Below are 18,101 nucleotides of genomic sequence, written 5' to 3'. Positions count from 1 at the left end.
ATATGGAATGTGGTTGTGGACCAAGTCAAAGTAGGAATTACTTTGGATTTCAAATTCTATGAGATAGAGTTTTAGGAAACCAAAACTCTTTCCTTATGGCACTAATTTTACTCAAATTTTTTTTGAAATTTTTATGACTTTTATGGCACATAATATATGCCCTTTTCTAGTAGTCCATGATAGAAAAAGAAAGAGGGGACACCCAAGAGTTGGGTGCCCCTTGTCTTGCCTTGTTTGGATAATCCTTGACTAGGTATTTGCCTCGACAAGGACTCTTCATATCTCTCTATTTAAAATAAATTTTTTTATGAAATTTTTGTAAAATATAAAGCATTAAGAGACCTTTTGAGTGTCCAAAAATCAAGGAGAAAGAGTTTTAGGACATAGAGATCTAATGGACACAAAACTAGGTGTCTTGGTTAGAGCAAAGAAAAGAAGAAAAGGTTCTTCTTCTGGAGTTGCTGGGTTCATCTCTTCCCTTCCTCCATCTGTAAGTTTTTTGAGAGTGTCTTATCTAAAAATCTTTCTCTTACTTCTCATCTTTGGAAGAGTCTAAATTAAGAAAAAAGAGGTATCTGATCGACCATTGAAGAAGGATCAACGCAGTACTAGCATACTATGCTGATTTCCTAGACCATGACTTTTGATCATGATTCGTGGGCTCGTGTGGATGACTCCTAGAGGCCAGACGCATGTGCGGCTCACAACATCATCCTCAAATCCAGATCAGCAAAGTTAGAACATCTAACTTGCAAGGTAATAGATCTGATCTATTATATTTTACATACATTAGATGTAGTATAGAAACATGTTGATATGATCAACATGTAGTTCTTGCTTTTTATATTTTAATTTTTGATTTAATGCCATGTAATAATCATGTAACAGGATCTTAGATTTAGAAATTTTCTTATTTTATAAGATAAATTTTTGATTTATTTTAGTCTTCCGCTGCCTGATCTTGAAAAAGTTTCAAGATCTAACTTTAAAATCCTAGATCTGGTTCCTTCATTAATGACCATCGATCAAAGCTGTCATACTTACCTTAGACACCAACTGATTAGTCATTTTCAATTTGATCAACTTATAGACTTGGATTAGACCATGAAGCTACGATCAATGTCCATATTGGTTTGATCAAAGACATGGACTTGACCAACTACAACTATTAAAATTGATCAAGAGAAAAAATTGATCCAATTAGAATTAACTTTTAATTAGATTTGATCAATTACTAACATGATCCATTATCAATGATTTCTAACCCTAGGTCAACCCAGTTAAATGGACATGACTCGAGCTAACCCATTAACTCATGAGTTATGAAATTAATATCTTAGATCTTTGATTCTCAAATCTAGATTGCTTAATTCTCAATTAAGTTTTGGGCTGATATGGATTTGGGTTTGATGTTTGAAAATAGTTTTTAATTTTATAAAATATTTTTACAATCAATTATTTAATAAATAAAATTTTAATTTTAAATTTAATATATATTATTTCAAATTTAAAATAAAAATTTAAAAATTTTTTTATTATTCATCATTATAGAAAAGACCACGCAGCATCCCTACACGTCATAGGAGATCCCATTGAATAGGTAAATAGGATAATGAAATCTTGATTTTCCCTATGATCGAATGGCTATGAGAATCTATCCAATCAGATTACTATACTATTCAGATTTAAAAATAACTATTTAGATCTAATCTGAACAATTAAAATCAGATTATATACAAAAAATTCATGTTATAAGAAACCTGGCTCTAATACCATATGAATAAAAAATGGATAGTTTAAAGTATGTATTTTTAAAATTTTACAGCAAAATAATAAAAGATTAAATATTTTAATTTTTTAAATATACCTTAGATGAGATCTAAACTACCATTAAGAATCTATAATATGAAAAATTTATATATAAAATCTAAAATAAAATAGAAAACTACATCGATCACATCGATGCCCTGAATTTGATCTAATCTTTGATTATGTTGGTAGAGTTCTGAACTCATTACCTTTTTATGGGTTGATGATCTTCACTGTTGGTAAGTATGGTATGAAGCTCTCACTGATGTCGAGCAGCTGCACAAGCATCCGGCTTCTACGGATGATCCACACGAAGCTCCTCGGATCGATTAACCCTCCGTGAGAGTGCTAGCTCGTGAGTCAGCTTCTGAGGCAGATCTGACTTGATCTCCTTCTTCGATCACCTCAAACCTTTTTGATGTCAAAGATGGATCAAAGAAGGATGATGGGTGGTGGAGAAAATTTAGATGAAGACTCTCTTCTCTTTAATTTTTTTCTCACCCAAAAATCTAGAACAGTTCTAGGTCTCTCACCCAAGAGGAGAACGGTCTCCTCTTTTGTTCACGCCAAGGAGGAAGGAAACCCACCCAATCCTCATATCTTAAAGAAGTTTTTTTGATCCTTTTTCTCTCTGGTATCTTGTGGTGAAGAGCTCTCTTCTCTTGGCATACAAAATTATGGTCTTTTTATGGTTGTCACACAAACCAGATAAAATAAGATAAGGGCTGAAGTTTATTGCAATTCAAACTCTTTTGAATTTCAATTTGATTTTAACTTTTTCTCACCCTTATCTAACTTAAAGAGGGACTTACTAAAAAAAAATTGGGTATAAAAATCAGTTAGGAAGACCTCCTTTTCTCATACACAATAGACCCCTTCAAAAGCAGCCAACGTGTGAAAGGATATGGATAAGGTTTTAAGTTGAAATTCAAACTAATTTGAATTCAAATCAAAACCAACCAATTTTTATCCTTAATGAGTGATAAAAAAAAATTACTTTTTGATTTTCTCACATATAAACTGATTTTGTGCGGTGAGAAAAGGTGTGAGATAATTTAGATGGCGCAAGAGATAGAGTCCTACTCATTTGGGACTCTAGGGTTTAACCAATTGAATTTTTTTCAAACCCAATCCAATTAGATCCAAATAAAATATGGTGAACCTAATCTAATTAGACTCTTATAATCTCAATTAATTTTGAGTAAATTAATAAATTAATTAAGTCATAGATTCGATCAAATAAGGATCATTCTTCCTTACCGATTAGGTCATCTCATAACCTAATCAGACTTGACTTGATTGAATCAAATTCAATCAGACTTGATCCAGACTTTAATACTCAATCAAATTAAGCTAATTAATAATTTAATTACTAATTAATTCTCTATTAATGATAGAGTCCAAGTCTAGTGGGACTCTTCTCTAGAGTCCCCATCCAGTGGGACTCTTCAACAGAGTCCCCATCAAGTGGGACTCTTCACCAGAGTTCCTGTTGACTGAGACTCTTCAGATTAGCCAAATGATCGGAGAGAAACTTCTAATGTGTATGATCCCATAGGTTCAAACCTAAGCCAGTAGCACAGGAACTGATTCCTATACCAATCCGAGTAACCATCTAGTAATAGTACCCAACATCCGGATAGGCCGAATGTATGCTAAGCAACACTCAAGAACCTATTTGAATATAGTTACCATATAATTTATCTCTTTGATCCAAATGCTCAAGGTGACCTAGGATTTAACTATCAACCCTGATATGGTCATCCACATTGTATTTCAATTTTCAAAATTCATCACATGGATTGCCCCGGCCAAGGTTTTGCTGAATTGAAACACACTGATACATTAACTCCTATTTATTCGAAGGGGTTAATTCTATCTTGACCACACACCAACTTCACAAGTACTTGATTTTGCCCAAAAATCTTTCATCATTGAATTAGAAATTTAGTTAGTCCGACATCAAAGCATAATGAGTTGCTTGCAAGTCACTGTGGTGATCTCAAGTCAGAGGGATACTTATACCTATATGCTTTTAGAGTGACTCTTGACAGTAGAGTGCTCCAGAGTTAGTCACGTTCAGTGAAATATACTCCTATATTTTATCTGCATGCCATATCAACATCTCCACACTCTTTGGTTAAGAGGACAACCAACCTATATGACACACAACGACCTACACTTGATATGTCTATCATCTTAGTAATAGCATATCATTTGATCGCAAACTCATTTAAGGACTAAATGATATATCCTCCTATATCAAATCAAATAGTCCTAAGGACTTCATCATATAACAGGAGTTCAAAATGAGATGTACACAGTGATAAAAAACCAAATAATATTTATTAATTCAATAATTCATATACAATTATAATGATAAGCACAACCGTCAATAGGCTGACGATTGACTTTGGATAATAATTTCTAACAATATCTAGCTTTCCTTGATCCAAACAGATCTAGAAAAAGAAATCAACAAAAGATTGCTGGATAAGGTAATTATATGATAACACCTTAAAATTTCTCTATCGTGATGCTACTACCTGAGTATTGGATACCTGAAGTCCGATCCATATCTACAATTCATTGCAAAAACTTCATATTAGTAGAAAATTTGAGAAGATCGAATGATTCTTGAATGTTGGAGATGGAAGAGCTACTTTAGTTGTAGCTATAGAAAAATTCAGCTGGTTCTTAATTCAAATGTCATTGTTTTAGATGATTGTCATTGTTGTCTATCTTTCCTTATGAATATTATTTTCATAAGTTTTTTGGCTAAGGATGGTTATAATTTTTCAATAAGAAAAAATTTCTATGATATCATTATGAATGGAGTCATGATTATGTATGGACAATTAAAAGATAGCATTTACATTTTATCACAGTCTATTAGTATAATGTACACATCGAACAAACATCCTAGAATAGATAATGTCATAGATGCCTACCTTTGACATTATAGGCTTGGTCATGTAAATAAGAATAGGATAAATAGGTTAACTTAAGAGAAAATCCTCATCATCAAGGATTGTGAATCGTTGTTGATCTGTAAAGTTCTGTCTTCTTGAAAAGATGATCAGGTCATCCTTTACTAGAAAGAATGAATGAACCAGTGATGTTCTAAGTCTAGTACATAGTGATGTATGTGGATCTATGAACATAGACACCAGAGAAGGGTATTACTACTTCATTATATTTACTGACGACCTATCGAGGTATGGATACGTCTACCTTATGAAGTATAAGTTCGAATCATTTGAAATGTTTAAATGATTCCATAATGAAGTAGAGAAATAATTTGAAAAAAATATTAAAACTCTTCGGTCAGATCGAGAAGGTGAATACCTTTCCAATGAGTTTTTGATATATCAAGGAGAGAATAAGATTCTCTCACAATGGATCCCTTCTGGGATACCACAACATAATGGGATGTCAGAAAGGAGGAATCGAACTCTATTAGACATGATTCGGTCCATGATGGGGTTTGCGAGTCTGTCAATTTTTTTTGGGACTATGCTCTTGAGATTATGTGCTATGTTCTGAATAATATTCTAAGCAAATCAGTCACAAAAACTCTATATGAGATATAGACTAGGCGTAGACTGATACCCTCTTACCTTAAGGTTTGGGGTTGTTCGATTTATGTAAAATATTTACAGATAGACAAGCTGGGACATTGATCCGATAAGTGCTTATTTGTAAGGTACCCTAAAGAGTCTAGGACATACTACTTCAACCATGCTGAAAACAAAAAGTGTTTATCAGTAATAAGGCATTCTTTTTAGAAAAGAAATTCTTTTGGAAAGAAACTGATGCCATTAAATTTAAGCTTGACGAAGTTCGACAGGTAGAAGAATCGATACAAACAAGTGAAAATATAGAATTGGATTTGATTAGATCAAATCTAGAGCCCATTGTTAAGGCACCTTTAAGAAGATCTGATAGAGTACCATATCAGCCAGACAGATACTATGATTTCTTGATTTAGAATGGTAATCTTGTTGAACTAAATGAGAATGACAAGAATCTAATCACCTATATGGATACCATGCAAAGATCCGACTCGGACAAGTGACTTGATGCTATGAAATTCGAAATAGAGTTTATGAAGATCATTGGTGTATGGATATTAGTTGATCCACCTGAAGAGGTGAGACCTATGGGGTGTAGATGGATTTCTAAAAAAGAAAAGAGGCACAGATGAAAAAGTGGAGACCTATAAAGTCTGTTTGGTTATCAAGGGATATCGTCAGCATTATGATATTGACTATGACGAGATGTTTTCTTCAATGGTAAAGCTCTCAGAGTTGGAACATGCATTTTGATAGGATCAAAACATATGGCTTCGTTAAAAATGGAGAAGAATCCTACACATATAAATAGGCTAATAATTTTGTAGTCATCTTTCTTATACTGTATGTGGATAACATACTGTTAATAGAAAATGATATCCCAGCTTTCAAAGTGTAAAGCTATGGCTATCATAGTAGTTCTTCATGAAAGATTTGGAAGAAGCATCCTACATCCTAGAGATGAAAATCTATAAAAATAGATCTAAAAGATTGCTTAGATAGTCTCAATCCACATACATAGACACCATGCTGAAACAGTTCAACATAGAGAATTTCAAAAAAGACAATCTCTCAATAGATCATGGAATTACTCTCTCTAAGAAGGATTGTCCGATAACTCCTCAAAAGAGAAAGTATATGAGTAGAGTCCCATATGCTTCAACAATGAGATCTATCAGGCACGTCATGACATGTACGAGGTCGGATATGGTATACTCATTAGGGATAGTAAGTAGGTACCAGTCTGATCCTGATGAGAACCAATGAAAGGTTGTAAGAACCATCCTTAAGTATTTAAAAAATACTAAAGACCAATGACTGATCTATGGAGATACTGACTTGAAACTTATGAGATATATTGATTTTAATTTCAGTCAAACCATGATGATAGTAAGATTATGTCAGATTATGTGTTTACCCTAAATGGAGGAGCGATATGCTGAAAAATTTCCAGTCAGTTCACCATAGCCTTTGCGAGGCAGAGTATATTGCAGTATTCGATGCTGCAAAGAAAGTAGTTCAGCTATGAAAGTTTATTAACGAGCAATGGAGTAGCACCCTTCATTGATGGTCCAATCCTACTGTATTGTGACAGCACTCGAGCCATAGTTCAGGATAATGAATAATAGTTCCATCAAAGAACCAAACACACTCTGCATTGCTATCACCTTGTATGAGAAATCATGGATAGAGGTGACGTCGATCTTCGAAGGATCGATAAAAAGAAAAACTTGGCTGATCCATTTACTAAAGCCCTCAGAACTAAAGAGTTTAATGAATTCAAATGAAAGATGGATATTAGATACTGTACCAATTGGCTTTAGTCCCAATGGGAGTTGTTAGAAAATATATCTTAAAATCAATCGTTTAGATGATTGTGCTCTATGTAATTTGTTTATGAATTATGAATTAATAAAAGTTATTTGATATTTTTATTACAAGGATACATCTTTCTTGATTAGAACTCTTGTGTTGTGATGAAGTCTTTAGAACTATATAATAATCGATAAAAGAAGATTTATCAAATAGTTCTTAAATATGTTCAAAATTAAATGATACATCATTAAAGAATGATGATATTTATCGAGTGTAGGTCATCATGTGCCACATAGATTAGTTATCCTCATAATCAAAGAGTGTAGAGATACTAGTATAGTATATAGATGAGATGTAAGAGTATATCGTCACTGAACAAGTGACTCACCTACGGAGCACTCTGCTGTCAAGAGCAGCTCGTGAAGAATATGGGCATAAATATTCCTCTGATCTGAGATCACCATGGTGACTTGTAAATAACTACCGTTCTTTAGTATCGAACTACCTGTATTTTCAATATAGTAACGAAAGACTACTGGATACAGTTAAGTACTTGTAAAGTCTGTGTCGATCAAGATGGGATTGACCCCTCCACATTTCAAAAGCTGATGTATCACTATATTTCAATTGAGTAAGATCTCGATTGGGACAATCCATGTGATAGATCATAGGATTTGAAAAAGATTAAAATACAATATGGATGACAAATCTAGGATTGATAGTTAAATCCTAGGTCGTCCTGAGCATTTAGGGTCAAAAGGATGAATTATGCGGTAACCATATTTTTAGGTTCTTGAGTATTGCCTTACAAATATTTGATTTATTCAGATGTTAGAAATCATTGCTAGATGGTAACTTTGATTAGTACAGGAAGTAATTTCTGTACTACCGACTTAGTATTCAAATCTATGGAGTCACGCACAAAGTCAGGCAAAATAGAAAAGAATGGACCTATGTCTATGTATTCGATTTGAATGTATATGACTTGATTGAATAAATAGATTAGTTTAATTGAGAATTAAGTTAGAGATTATATGGGAATAAAGAGTTGTCCATTCCTAGCTAGCACTAGACATGAGGTCCAGATTTAATTTTAGGGATGGTAATGATCTGATTAATGATCCAAAGAATTTATGAGAGAATAAATTTAAGTAATAATTAATTTTAAATTAGATCTGATTTAGTTAGGCTTGATTGGGTAAAAATAAATTAGACTTGGACCAGAATTATAATTAGGTTAGGATTGACAGTCTCTTCTAGTTTGGTTCGAATTAAGTTCGAATTGGACTCAGATTGGATCTAGTTTGCATTAGATACTTGGAGTCTCAATTGCATGGGATTCTTTCTCACGAAATGGCCAACCAAAAGGGAGTGGGTGCTGATTTATTTCCACTCCTTTCCATGCATGCGTGAAGGATGTTCATGCGAGTATTGGTATCCTTTCTTAAGTTGGCTTCATAATTGGATTAAGAGTCCTAATCGATTGGGATTTTAACCAGATGTAATGTGCCACATCTTTTTAAGGGTAGACACCTAACTACCATTTGGTTATGGTTCAATTTGTGCAACAAAAAATAAACCAATAACCATCGGTGAGAAAGAAGAGTTTTTTGTGCGACAAAACATCTTAGGGAGGGCACTGTTTTGCATGGAGTTCTCTTCCTTGGCATGACATCTCCCCTATGGTCGCATGAAGACTTCCTTCTAGCCCTTCTCTAGCCATGAGATTTGATCTTAACGGTCCCTCTTGCTTCCCTTCTGAAGATTAATGCCCAAAGAAATCATCTCTCTTTCCTATGGAGCCTAACGTGCATGCGAAGTAAAAGATCTGTACGTTCAGATCTCGCGAAGCATCAGATTCATCTAACCTTTGAAGATTTAATCCCTATTCTACTACAATTTAGATAATTTATAAATATTATAAATTAATAGAATAAAAAATTTTTCAGATGCATCCTGACGATCCGATCAGATCAGACGAATTTTTTCTTCAAGAAGCATGTCTGGCTACGTATTTGCCTTGAATGGAGGAGCGATATGCTGGAAGAGTTCCAAGTAACACATGGTGGCTGACTCTACTTGCAAAGTAGAATTAATTATGGCATTCGATGTGGCTAATAAAAAGAAAAATCTGATCGACCCCTTCACTAAAGCTCTCAGGATCAAAAAGTTCAATGATTGCAAGTGAAAGATAGGTATAAGATACTACTTTGATTGACTTTAGTTCAAGTGGGAGTTGTTAAAAAATATATCCTAAAATCAATTGACTTATTGTAAATAATTAAATTTTTGTATATGAATTATTGATCAATAAATAAAAGTTATTTTGATAAATTCATCATATGTACATCTTCCCTATAGAACTCTTACTTTTATGATGAAGTCTTTAGAACTATAATACAATCGATAAAGGATGATTTATGGAATAGTTCTTCAATATATTCATGACCAAATGATATATCATTAAAAGAAAGATGGTGTTTATCGAGTGTAGGTCGTTATGTCATATAAGTTGGTTATCCTCATAATCAAGACATATGAAAATACTAGTATAGCATACAGGAGTACATCGCACTGAACAAGTGAGTCACTTGCTGAGCGCTCTGCTGTCCAGAGCAGCTCGTGAAGCATATGAGCATAAGTATCTCTCAGATCTAAAATCACCATAGTGACTTGCAAACAACTCACTGTCCTTTGGTATGAAGTATCTGCATTTATAATGCAGTGACGGAAGACTACTAGGTACAGTCAAGTACTTGTAAAGTCTATGCATGGATCAAGATGGGATGACCCCTCTAGATTATAGGAGACAATGCATCACTGTATTTTAATTTAGTAAAGCCTTGGCTAGAATAATCCATGTGATAGATTTGAAAGATTGAAATATAATATGGATGACTCATTCAGGGTTAACAGTTAAATCTTAGGTTGTTTTGAACATTCAAGGTCAAAGGGATGAATTATGCAATAACCCTATACATAGGTTCTTGAATATTATCTTACAAATATTCAACCTATCTGAACGTCGGGATCCATTACTAGATGATAGCTTCGATTAATATAAAAAATAGTTTCTATACTATCGATTTAGTGTTCGAACCTATGGAGTCATACATAAAGTCAAGCAACGTAGAAAAAAATTGACCTAAATCTATATGCTCAATTTAGAAGTATGTGACTTGATTGAATAAATAGATTAGCTTAATTGAGAATTAAGTTAAGAGTCATATAGGATTAAATAGTTGACTATGTCTAGCTAGCACTGGATATGAGGTATAGATTTAATTTCGAGGATGATAATGATCTGATCTATGATTCAAAAAATTTATGAAAGATTGAATTAAAGTGCTAATTATTTTAGATCAGATTTAATTTAATTAGACTTAATTTAATTAGATTGAAAATCCAAGTTAGACTTGGACCTAAATCCTAATTAGATTGGGATTGACAATCTATTCGAATTTGATTCGAATCAAGTTCGAATTGGATTTCAATTGAGCCCAATTTGGATTAGATCTTTAGAGTCCCAAATACCTAAAATTTTCTCTCATCATGGCCAACCAAGAGAAGGAGGGAGCGCTAGTTTTACCACCCCTCCTCTTGTGTGTGTGCATGAGGATGTGAGGATGCCAAGATTGGCATCAATCTTATCTTATTCAGGTTTCCTTCTTGGATAAGGTTGGAACTCATTCAAATTAGATTTGAATTAGGAGTCCTAACCCTATGGGTCTTCATGTAGGCATCATCTATAAATAGAGAGGTCCTCTAAGTACTGATGGCATGTAAAAACAAATTTGTGCGACAAAATATTTCTCACATCACTAGTGAGAAGAGAGGGTATTGGAGTGACAAAGAAAGGGAGGCATCCCTTCTTTCTTGGCATGGGTTCTTCGCACTAATCTTTCTCTTGGTGTGAAGAGCTCCAGGAGTCCATCATCTTGGTTTAAAGGGTCACATCCAAGATCAAATCTCATCCCTCCCTTGCTACCTTCAGAAGGAGCGACGCAAAGATCTTCATCCCTCTTCCTACGGGGCTGGACATGCGTGCGAAATAGAGGATTTGTATCTTCAGACCTCGTGAGGCATCAGATTCAAGTAAACCCCTGAGGATTTTGATCTTTATTCTGCTGCATGTAAGATAATTTATAAAGGTTATAAACTTTTAGAATAAAAAAATTTTCAGATGCACCCTAGCGATCCAATCCTGATCGGATATTTTGTCTTTCATAAGGATCACTTGCACAACTCCTACTTAGAGAACCATCTTTTGACATGCAAGTAAGGCTCTATAAGATATTCTTTATCGGTGGATCAATTCAGTGAACTCATTCTCTAATGAGCATCTATATCTTTGTATTAGTATCTCATACAAATGGCCTATGAAAACAGCCATCCTCTCCATCGAGCATACATAGGATGTGTCAATCTATCTAAAACATTGATCTCTGACTTAATATTTCTATGACTAAAAATTTTTAAAATTAAGATTTTAGGATTTTAGATTTCACAGACATAAACTCTTCATGGCCCTAAAACTATTGCTCTAATCTATGAGGTTCATCATAATCTTAAACATAATAAGATGTAGCTAAAATGATGAATCAATACCTCAATAAATAATGTCATTATATGAGTTGAAAGTTTACAAAAAAAAATCTCATCGCATCACTCATGCGATTAGCTTATAGAGCACTCTTGTTTCAACTTGGGATACTAGGACTCCTTGAATGGAGTGCCATCTCTTCTCAATTTAGCATGCAAACAAATGCACACAAAGTAAGATTGCATGAGGGAGAGTCCATGAAGAGAAGGCCTCTTCCTCTCTTAGGGTGCCTCTCTCTTATCCCATTACAAAAAGCAAAGTCACGTAACTCCCATTGGCATGAGAGTATATGGGGCGTGATCTTCCTTTGAATCAAGTCAAATACTTGGTCCAAGTCTAATTGGTTTTGAGTTTCCATATGAAACCTAATCTCAAATCAAAAGGAGTTCTAGTTCCATTAGACTCTTATCAAATCAAACTTTTTGACTTTGTTCAACCCAATTTGACTCAAACTCAGATCAAGTCCAATCAAATTAAATCCTAATTTAATTTGATTAGAACTCAACTTTAATTATTTAATCAAATCAAATAATATAACAATAATTATAAATAAGTCCTCTTTTAGCTCACTAACTATTAGCAAGTTCTCTCTTATAACTTTTACAAATCAGTCAATCATCAATCATATTGATAATCAGATCTCTTAATGATTCAAAATCATGATTCAACTATTTGATCAGTCATAATCTCTTATGTATGTGACCCTATAGGTTCTATTCTATCTGATAGTGAGATATATTATGATCTCCATCATGAATATCATTGAAATTTCTTTCAATAGATTGAAATAATTCCAACTTATCCAATGAGAATTATTGACCATCAAAATAATTCTTATTAGTCTCATAATATATTAGTGATGTCTAGCAGCATGTAGTGATAATCTAATAGAATAGAAAGAATAAACCTTTTAAGTGTAGTTACCGTATGACACAGTTCTTCTATCATGAGTTCTGACAAGATAGAGATTATAGAAAACTCATTAAATCTTATTATCTGACATATATAAGATTTATTCAACTTGAGTTCATTATGTAAAATCTTATAAAAATCTTTTTTCATTATTCATGCTGCCATGATCATGGTGTTCAGCACTCAGTTTTATAAATTACATAGGACTACTCCTTATCTATTAAGATCGGTAGATCTCATTTAAGTATACATTCTACTTCTACAAATGAACTTACCATAGCCAACATGCACTGTAAGGATCCAAATGGCTAGGGACCAAGTGTATATACAGTCAAACTATAGCAACACTATTATGAATAATCGAAATACTACAGATCAAAGAATCAATCACACCATACAACATCGAGAAAGTCACTAACGAGTGAGTAGACATCCAAGTGATTTCTCATATTGATCATGCTCGGTGCCTTTGTGTTAGATATATGTCCTAAAAGCCACTATGGCTGACACATTGTAATTAATATTGGAAATAATTTTATACTTAATATATTAATATGATCAATAAAAAAATATTTTTTTTTCATTCAAGTGTAATATATTCTTGAATCATCCATGAAATTAGTTTCGATACATATTCTCAAGGTGTTGAGAATTATAGACATGTATTTAATTCTTAAAGGCTCTTGGTCATAGGATCATCATGAGGACGGTGATAGATCCGGATAGATTGGTGCATAAATCACTTCCTTCGGGATAGATGGATCTCTAATCTATTGTATAGAGATATAGAGCGATAAGTGCAGATGATTGTTAGAGAACAACTAGCACTGAGTATGACAATGCAAGAGATCACTTGAATTTCTATTCAATCGTCAGTGATTATCTCGATGCTGTAGTTGTGTGACTGGGCCTTTGACTTGAGATGGTACTACTGCTTACAGTGAGACTGCTGGAGTTTGATTGATACATAAACATGGGTCTCAATAAGCCCTTGTAATGGATATTGACGACAATTGATCCACTATAGGAGTAGGGTGCGCATCAAGATAGGATCTATCAACCTTGATAGAGAGGAGTAGTCCTATGAGATTTGAGAAGCTAAGTCCATGAATCTGTGGCCACAGTAAAGTGATTGATGAAAAAGAATTTTCATAGACATCACATCTAGACTTGAGCTAATCGAATCTATCATATGACTGATGTTGAGGTTTGACGATTTATCCATGACCTACCATCTAGTTGAGACTCACAATAGAGAGACTGAATCACACGTTAACTATACCTAGAGGTTTATTTAAGTTCTACTGGATTGTCATTATATACTGCTAGGTGACACTGATAGATTGTGAGAGCTCACTAGGGTTATTTTGGATCAACAATCCTTGATTGAATTAGAGTGGAATTATTTCGACCCATTGAAAAGAGTTTCTATGATACAATGTTAGAGATCATTGTATATTTCACTACCAAATAGAATTGAACCTATGAGGTCACACAACAAAGAAATTAGGCTTGGAATAAGAAATTGAGCTTATGAAGTATCAATTGAGTTTAAAGAACCCATTAGGTCCATGGTAACCTTGCTAGCACATAGTTGGATCCAATTCTTCTTTTCATTTGGATTACTTATTTGATAAGCTAATTCTAACTTAATTATCTGCTAATTATCTATATGAATAAGATTTATGAGACTCCAATTATTGGATGTCTAAGGTTATGGATCACGTAAATTAAGGGTGCAAGTCCCTTATGAATCTCCTTAATAGTTATTATGGGGTGCCACTTTGATTTGATCAATTTGAGCGTGTCCATTAATTAGAGGACCTTTGATTTTCATATGAGATATCTCTTGGATGCAAAAGAGGGTTTCTAATTATGGGTGCAAGGGCTCCAATAGTTGGCGCCTAATGGGCTCCCTAATGTAAGTTGGATAACTTAAGTTATTAGGGATCCTAATGCAAGTAGGATTTGTATTATATGATTGAATAAGATTTAATCTTTATACCTATAAAAAGGGACCTCCCCTAAGGTCCTAAGATCATCTAAGCTAGCCTCTCTCCACCCCAAGAGAACCTCCCACGCCCTCTCTTCCTCTCTCTTTCTCTTCTCCTTAGGCATCCCCATGCCATACCACTTAGGATGCATGTCTCAAGTTATCTCACGCCCAAAAGCTATTGGGCATCCATTGATTGCTAGTTTCTAGTGCTGGTAGTAGCACATAAGCAAGAGAAAAAGATTAGAGAAGAGAAGAAAATGAAGATCAAGGAGAAAGATCAAATATTGATCACGATCCAGGCTTCGTCCAGATTCAGCAGACTGAATTTTGGAGAATCAAAATTCAGATTATAGAGGACTATTCTAGGCTGATCTCAAGTAGATACTCATAGTGATCGAATACTTATGTGGCTAACAGAGAGTCTCATCTCTTTCAGATCCAGTTTTGCAGAAAGAGATTACGAAATAGGTATATGATTTGATCACAATCTGAATTTCAACATATATCAATTTCAGCATATGAAATAGATCCATGTGATTTTATATTTTTATACATATATAATTTAGATTAAAATTATTTTAATTTTATTCTCTATTGTGGTGTTTAGAAAATAAAGTTTTAAAATACACATGCATACACCAAACCCCAAATTCCAACAGTGGTATCAGAGCCATGGGTTTTTATACGCTGAATTTTGATATACATATTTTTGAAAAGATTGTAAAATTAATTTTTTTCTTGATACATAAGATATATGGATGGATCTTTAAATTTAAAATTTAATTTTAGATTTAATTTTAGAATATATAGTTGATATATTGTTGCATGAATAGATCTGAATTTTGATTTAGAAAGAGTTTTAGTTAATGTTCATGTGAAATATAGATGCATGCATGAAATCTGAAATTTTTTTATGATCTAAATTTTGATTCATATATATGATATATAATTACATATTTAGATCATAAATTTATTTTTAATCTCATTCATAATTAGTATATGAAATATATGATATCATGCTTAGATCTGAAATTTTATTTAGATCTAATTATACATGCATATATATGATATATGTTTGTATATTAAAATCTGAAAATTATTTTTATATTTTAAAACTTACTTTCATGCAAAAAAATTAGATTTAAAATATAATTTTAGAATCTAAAATTTATATTTATGCATGAGAAGTTTGGTCATGAAAAAATTAAAAATTATGTCATATAATAGGATTACATCTAAGATTTTTAATTTGAGTCATATGGGTTTAATTTGAGTAAATAATTGATCAAATCGAGTCAAGTATTGAATTGAGTTATATCAATAAAGTAAATGATCATACAATTATTGTTGATCAAATCGATTGAGTCCCATATGTAGAATCAATTAACCAAAGGACCTAATTTGGCTCGTTGGTTTGAGTCCAATTCGCTTGAGCTAATCAATTCTGATCAATCGACCTATTGATGTCTAAGATAAGTTAATGAGATATGGTTATTTAATTAGTTTCATTAGTCGATCTGGCCAATTCATTGGTGTCTAAGGAAGGCAATGGGGGGACTCCCACTGTGTTGCTCCTTAGATTGATTATGATGATTACAAAGCAGTTGAAGGGGTACTAATGTTTCTCACTTGAAAAAGACTTATTGCTCTTCAAAGGCAAAATTTTAATTTTACCAAAACTCTGATTTGAAAGCATCAAATGATAGAATAAAAGATTTGTGATCCATTGGTGAAAATTTCATTATTTTTGGACTTGTATTTTGAAAGATATGCATGTTTGAAAATCATGAGTCAACCCATGAGTCGACCCATGGCACATGAGATGACTGGCACGCTGAAATTTCTAACCGGCACAGACTTGGCACACCCTGTGAGTCGACCCATGAGTCGAACCCCAAGGCATGAGTCGACCCATGAGTCGACCTCTGCGGGTTTTAAGTCAATTTTACAGAACCTTGCATCCCGTTCGATTCTCTGATATTTTTTCACAGAGGTCGACCCATGAGTCGACCCCCAGGCATGAGTCGACCCATGAGTCGACCCCTGTGACAGAATTTTTCTACAATGATTAGTTTTTAACCCATTTTAAGTGCTTTTAATGCTCATTTATTGTGGTCTAACGGCTCTATTTTAGCCTAGAATATTTTGCACTATTTCCTGAAGCTATAAAAGGGACAAAAAAGTGAAAATCAAAAATAAGAATCAAGAAGAGAGATTTTGAAAAAGGGATTTCAAGCAAACTTTTCAGCCCTAAGCAAAAGCTCACTCAAAGCATTCAAGAAGCCTTTGATCCAAGCTCACCAACTCCTCAAGTGCACATTCTAGTCTCCAACCACCTTGAGAAAATCAAAAAGGATCTTCTTCTTCTTGAGTAAATTATATTTAAAGTCTCATACACTCATTAAAGGAGCTTTCTTTGTGCTTACTTATGCTATTCATTGTTATACTTTGTTTGTATTATTATTTTTATTTTGGAAGGGTTTCAAAATAAGAGAAGGTTGATCCGAACCTTGAATCGGAGTGTATAGGGTTGGCTTGTACCCGGGAAACAAGTGGACTAGCTTGGGATAGCTAGAGTCAGAGTTTTCGATGTTTGTATTCGGGTTGAATACAAGATTAGTGGATTGAAATTTTCAAGTAGGAGCTTGGAGAGTGGATGTAGGTGTAAGGTTGGCACCGAACCATTATAAATCTTTTTGTTTGTGGTGTGCCTAATTACTCTTCTTTAACTCTTCATTATTCTCTTGCATTCTAGCTTTTAGCCATTAGCCTTGAATTAATTTTACTCTCCCTATTTATTTAGCTTTTGTCAAACATTTTTCATAAGTCATAAGATAAGCTTAAAATTTTTAGAAACCCAATTCACCCCCCCCCCCCTCTTGGGTTACATAGCTGGGCAACAAGTGGTATCAGAGCCCGGTGCTCTAGCCCTACTTTGATCTAAACAATCAAAGAGCCAAAGATCTATGGCAACTCAAGTCGGCACTTCTCTAGCCGAGGGGCAATCTACTAACCGACCTCCACTTTTCAATGGGTCTAATTACACCTATTGGAAAGCTCAGATGAAAATATTCATTTAAGTACTCGACTATGATATGTGGAGTATCATAGTGAACGATCCTCACACACCCACTAAAATTATAGATGGTGTGGAATCAGCCAAACCCGAGAAAGAATAGGATGAGGTTGATAAAAAAATGGCCCAATTAAATGCTAAAGCAATGAATATTCTTTATTGTGCTCTTGATGCTAACGAATTTAATCGCATTTCTACTTGCTCGTCTGCTAAAGAAATATGAGATAGGTTAGAAGTAACCCATGAAGGAACCAATCAAGTAAAGGAGTCTAAAATCAACATGCTTGTGCATAAATATGAATTGTTTAAAATGGA

The sequence above is a fragment of the Elaeis guineensis genome, chromosome 3 (assembly GCF_000442705.2).
Source record: "Elaeis guineensis isolate ETL-2024a chromosome 3, EG11, whole genome shotgun sequence".
NCBI classification, from domain to species: Eukaryota; Viridiplantae; Streptophyta; class Magnoliopsida; order Arecales; family Arecaceae; genus Elaeis; species Elaeis guineensis.
The sequence above is the reverse complement of the archived record's forward strand: the minus strand, read 5'-3'. Positions refer to the sequence as shown.